This window comes from Scyliorhinus canicula, chromosome 31, assembly GCF_902713615.1.
Source record: "Scyliorhinus canicula chromosome 31, sScyCan1.1, whole genome shotgun sequence".
Taxonomy (NCBI): domain Eukaryota; kingdom Metazoa; phylum Chordata; class Chondrichthyes; order Carcharhiniformes; family Scyliorhinidae; genus Scyliorhinus; species Scyliorhinus canicula.
Genome location: NC_052176.1, coordinates 11,360,340 through 11,366,520, shown reverse-complemented (window position 1 = coordinate 11,366,520; position 6,181 = coordinate 11,360,340). Strand labels below are relative to the sequence as shown.

General features: G+C 45.9%; 1 non-coding gene across 1 annotated transcript; it reads left to right on the top strand.

Annotated features, from left to right (window-relative positions):
- The first annotated feature begins 3,492 nt into the window (after positions 1 to 3,492).
- trnar-ucu lies at positions 3,493 to 3,584 on the top strand. The gene is given in 2 exon segments: positions 3,493 to 3,529; positions 3,549 to 3,584. It is a non-coding gene; the product is annotated as a tRNA-Arg (tRNA).
- Positions 3,585 to 6,181: the final 2,597 nt, after the last annotated feature.

Sequence of the window (6,181 nt, the reverse complement as noted above, 5' to 3'; positions counted from 1 at the left end):
AGATAGAGAACCTAGTGGAGTGGTGTAACGACAACAATCTCTCCCTCAATGCCAGCAAAACTAAATAGCTGGTAATCGATTTCAGGAAGCAAACTACTATACACACCCCTGTCAGCATCAACGGAGCCGAGGTGGAGATGGTGAGCAGTTTCAAATTCCTCGGGGTGCACATCACCAAAAATCTATCCTGGTCCACTCACGTCGACGCTATCAGCAAGAAAATACAACAGCACCTATACTTCCTCAGGAAACTAAGGAAATTTGGCATGTCCACATTAACCCTTACCAACTTTTACAGATGCACTATAGAAAGCATCCTATCGGGCTGCATCACAGCCTGGTATGGCAACTGCTCGGCCCAGGACTGCAAGGAACTTCAGAGAGTCGTGAATACTGCCCAGTCTATCACACGAACCTGCCTCCCATCCATTGATTCCATCTACACCTCCCGCTGCCGGGGGAAAGCGGGTAGCATAATCAAGGATCCCTCCCACCCGGCTTACTCACTTTTCCAACTTCTTCCATCGGTAAGGGGATTCAGAAGTCTGAGAACACGCACGAACAGACTCAAAAACAGCTTCTTCCCCACTGTCACCAGACTCCTAAATTACCCTCTTATTGACTGACCTCATTGACACTACACCCTGTATGCTTCAACCGATGCCAATGCTTATGTAGTTACATTGTATATCTTGTGTTGCCCTATTATGTATTCTCATGTATTTTCTTGAAATTTATTTAATTCCCTTTTCTTCCATGTAATGAATGATCTGTTGAGTTGCTTGCAGAAAAATACTTTTCAGTGTAACTCGGTACACGTGACAATAAACTAATCCAATCCAATCCAATCCTCCAGCAGAGAGTTCCAGGCACCCACTGCGCTCTATGCAAAAAGCTTGCCTCGTACATCTCCTCTGAACCTTGTCCCTCGCACCTTAAACCTATGCCCCCTCGGAATTGACCCCTCTACCCTGGGAAGAGGCCTCTGACTATCCAAAAGCCTCTGATTATCCAAACGCCTCTGTATAAACAGAGGATTCAAAATACAACATTATTAAAAACACAGAACACAGGGCAGCACGGCGGCGCAGTGGTTAGCACTGCCGCCTCATGGCACAGTCGTCCCACTTTCGATCCCGGCCCTGGGTCCCTGTCCGTGTGGAGTTTGCACATTCTCCCCGTGCTTGTATCCGTCTCCTCCCCACATCCAAAGATGTGCAGGGTAGGCGGATTGGCCACGCTAAATTGCCCCTTAATTGGATAAATAAATTGGGTACTCAAAATTTATAATTAAAAAAACACTGAATAGATCCTCAGAGAGCAGGACTCAAATCAAAGGGGAAAATCCGGTCGATTTCTAGTCGAAAGATTTAACAACTGGATAACGTTAGCTGACATCAGTCATTGTATTAAAATCCCTGTAGATATTCCACAGGAAAGGGAAGGCGAATTTGCAAAAGACAGACATCCCCCTTTATGGAGGGTGTTCTCATTTTCACAGATGGTCAAAGGGAATAAGGCTCGGCTGAGATTTCAATCCAGATTTTTCTTTGGGGAACAGACACTTTCACGGACTGAACTACAGAGTGTGGGGATGTTCAGCGAATCACAGCGGAATGCTGGAAATACTGTACGGGACTGCAGAATCTGTGAAAAGAGAAATAGTTAACCATTGAGTTCCTGCCCTTTCACTGAAACGACCTGTTCATCTCTCCATAGAAGCTACCGGAACAGCTGAATAATTCCAGCATTTTTTATCTTTATTTCGGGTTTGCAGCATCCGCAGTATTTTGCTTTTGGGCAAAAGGACAATGAGTTGCCTTTCCTGCTCTGAGGGTTATTGCAGGTCTCTCTTGATGTGATTATCGCTGATTATCCATCTCTGGGTTTTTTATGAATCTCCGACTTTGCCGCTATTTGGGAGTGAGCGCGAGACATTCAGATGGATTGACATGATTTCCTTGTAAACCTTTTAAATCTCCGTCTTTTGCCGAATTTGGACAGGCTCCTCAATGAGGGAATCACACACATCACTCAGTGAAAGTCCTCCGGGAAACATTGAACGGTTTATCGTGAGCTGGTTCCATTTACTGCATTCAGAAGCAGCATTCCTGTCAGTGAGCAGGTCACACTCACTGCTGCCGCCTGCTGCCTGTGACCAGCAACAAAACCAATTGCAGAGACAGAGTCAGATCATCATCACGGAACAAATAGTAAGAATAATAACCGCTTATTGTCACAAGTAGACTTCATTGAAGTTACTGTGAAGTCGCCACATTCCGGCGCCTGTTCGGGGAGGCCGGTATGGAAATTGAACTCGCGCTGCTGGCGTGGTTCTGCATTACAAACCAGCTGTTTCGACCACTGTGCTAACCCAGTCCCTCAACACAAATACCGAGAGACAGGATCAGAGGGAAGGTTGTTTTTCTGCAGTGTGGACTTCACTACAGAACAATGAGAAAAGCAGGACATGAGAGTTGAATGTGGTAAAGAGACGTTTCTTCACACAAAAGGGAACGGAAATTAGGAACTCGGCGCCCAACAAGCCAGTGAAACTGAGAGTCAACAATATATTTTTGAATATTTAATTTATTTTAAACCAGCTCTGGTCTGATTGTTTCTGAAATCGTTTGAGGGAGCTGGAGTTATGATGCACTTGAGCCCTGAATCAATGTTAATGAAGAGCGGAACAGTCAGGAGGCGCTGAATGGCCAGCACAGTTTGTTCGTTCCTGTGAATACAACAGAATATCAAGAGAAACAGCTGTAAACACACATTGCATTTCATTCATTGACTCATAGAACCATACAGCACAGAAATTGCCCTTCGGCCCGTCACGTCTATACTGTTCAAAACAACCACCTAACCGTTCTCTTCCCATTTTCCAGCACTTGGCCCATAGCATTGTGTGCCCTGGGATGGCAAGTGCACATCTAAATATTTCTTAAATATTATGAGTCTCTGCTCCACCAGCCTTTCAGGCAGCGGGAAAGCAGGTTTTCACAATAAAGTATTTCACAACAAATAACTCTGCAATCAGAATCTGAAAAGGGAGAGATGACCCCTCGGTCATCTTGTCCTCTGTGTCCCTATTAATAATGCCGAGGATACCGTCTGCTTTATTAACATCTCTTCCAACCTGTCCTGCCTGCTTCAATGATTCATACACATGTCCATCCATTTCCCGCTGATCCTGGACAGACTTTTGGAATTATGTCCTTTATTTTATATTGCCTACTTGTGTTCTTCCTGCAGAAATGAATCACTTCCTTTCTTGTCTACAACATGTTCTTCCATTGCACCAACAAGTCTATGTCCTTTCAGAGCTCGACTCGAATTTCTGGAACTCTTTTCACAACCACAAAACATTTCACAGACAATAATGTACTCTTGAAATGTATTCTTTGAAATGTGCAAATTGCTGAACTTTCGAACTGCCTGTTCGACAACATCGGAAATTCCCATGTGGGGATGGGCGCTCACTGCGAGTGTGGCTCTGTGGCGCAACGGATAGCGCGTTGGACTTCTAGTCGCTGTCGTGATGAGGCATTCAAAGGTTGTGGGTTCGAGTCCCATCAGAGTCACATTTTGAATAATGTTAGACGAAATCAGAAAAAGGTTGATCAATGTTCTCAGATTTGGGAAACTGCCGCCCGGAACCTCCTTCCAGAAAAGGTGCCTCCCGTCACCCATCTGAACAACGTCACAGAAGAAAACACATCACCTTCACAGACCGACCATTCAGCAGGAAAGTAAAATATCTGAACTTTGCTGACCAGAGTCAGGCTGCTCCAACGTGTGTTCTGGTTTAAAGAAAAAATGAGGCAGTGAATAGTTGTCTGCATACCGCAGGGCAGCAATGTCGCAGCTCCTGGTTTGAGGAGCCGCAGCGGGAGCGCGCTGGGCCATAACTCAGAGGTCGAGGAATCGAGGCCATTCTCTGTATTTATATTCTCGTTCACAGAAAAGGTAAACATAATCACGCTTGCGCTGCGCCACTCTGCGCCCACGTTCCTGTTTGCTTTGCAGCAAATACCTATCAGAGTCTTGCTTGCAGTCTCATCCCGACATTAGTCCCGGGAATGAAGGAGACAGCATGACACATTGTAAAGGTCACAAACAGGGAACCACAGAGAACATGATGTAAAATCTCAGCATGTCCGGCAGCAACTGTGTGGAGAGAAAAGAGCTATCGTTTCGAGTCCAGGTGACCCGTTGTCAAAGCTGGGCTCGAAGCTCGTTCCAGTAGTACCCCACAGACGGACAAAATACATATACAACGTTTTCCAGTAACACCTGGAAACACCTTATTTCCTTATTGGGGGCCAGTAAGGAAATAAAGCGTTATCGAGTAATAAATCACAATAGAAACCGAGTTCTCACCTTCCCCTCATGTACGGATGTGAACAATCCAACCAGCCACATTTTTTACAACAAGAGAAGACGATTTTTCCCCGGAGTCCAGGAATCAATATTTATTCCTCAGCCAGAGTCACTGTGCAGATTACGCAGTCATTAACTGGGCTTTTGTCTGTGGGGTCTTGCTGTGCGATTTTTAGCAGGAATCGCATGTCCTGAAGCCACCGCTTCCCCACTGAATGGGAGGTATTGTATCTTCCTGGGGTTGAACATTTTGCTGGAGAAATGTATTCTCGTGGAGGAAAATTCAATGTCTGGAGTGTTATTCGAACCCACGATTCCAGAAAGGACTTCAACCGCAACGCAGCGCCTTAGGTCGCTCAGCCATCCTGACACGTTGGGGCGAAAACTACGCTCCGCGCACTAATCGATTTAAATTCTGTCTTTATCATCATTTGATTTGAAACTAGATGTGCCTTTACTATTTTTGAACCACAGCCAAAGTCATGTATCTGAGTGCCATCCTTCTCCAAGCCGCAGGGGCTAAAGGAGCTTTTTATTGCTGCGTTGATTAGTTTGCTGCAATCAACAAGAACCAATTGCCGCCCGACCTGATCCTCATAAGAATGTATTGAGAGTCTAAAATCTGAGCAACATGCGGTATCCAATTGGAGAGTTGCAACCTGGCGACTGGAATCTCTCTCCACAGATGCTTCCTTGTTCCTTTCACAGACAAGCAGCCGAAGAAACCCTCCAGTGTCCAAACTGGATGAAGTGGGCTGGTTTAGCACACTGGGCTAAATTGCTGTCTTTAAAAGCCAACCAAGCAGGCCAGCAGCACGGTTATATTCCCGTACCAGCCTCCCCGGACAGGCGCCGGAAGGTGGCGACTAGGGGCTTTTCAAAGTAACTTCATTGAAGCCTACTCGTGACACTAAGCGATTTGCATTTCATTTGATCCAGTACAAGTGGCGGTAGAGCATCCTGGGAGAAATGAACTGCGTCACCTCGACTGTACTGTGGCTAGGCTGAAGAAACAGGTGGCAAAGGGCGGATCAGACTGAAAGCAAAACTGATGCTAATAAGGAAAAAGGCAGATGTGCTGCTGGGTGATAGCGACTTGTTTGCTTTTGGTGTGATTGAGAACATGAATAGCAGAGGATGGTTCTGGGTAATGGGCCCAGCACGCTTCCGCTGCGCCACTCTGCTCCTGGTTCACTTTCCGGGGTCGGACTTGAGGCAAAGTTGAAGAAATCAGTAACAGGTTGATCAATATTCCCAGAGAGGTGAAACTGCCGCTCCGAACTTCCTTCTGTGAAGGTGATTCCAGTCACTCCCCACTTTCCCATCAGAACAACGTCACAGAAGAAATAACATCGCCTTCACAGAACAACCATTCAGCACGGAAGTAAAATATCTGAACTATGCAGACCAGAATCAGTCTGCTCAAACGTGTGTTCTTGCTGAAAGAACAAATGAGAAAGTGAAAAGTTGTCTGGCTACCGCAGGGCAGTAATGTCGCAGCTCCTGGTTTAAGGAGCAGAGTGCCGCAGCGGAAGCGTGCTGGGCCGTTACACCGAGGTCGAGGAATCGAGGCTCTTCTCGGCTATTTACATTCTCCCTCACACCAAAAGCAAACATAACGCTTTGCATTGTGGCAAATACCTATCAGAATCTTTCTTGCAGTCTCATCCCGACATTAGTCCCTGGAATGAAGGAGACAACATGACACATCAAAACATTTTAAAGATCACAAATAGAGAACCATTGAGAAAATGCTATAAAGTCTCAGCAGGTGTGACAGCATATGTAGGGAGAGAAA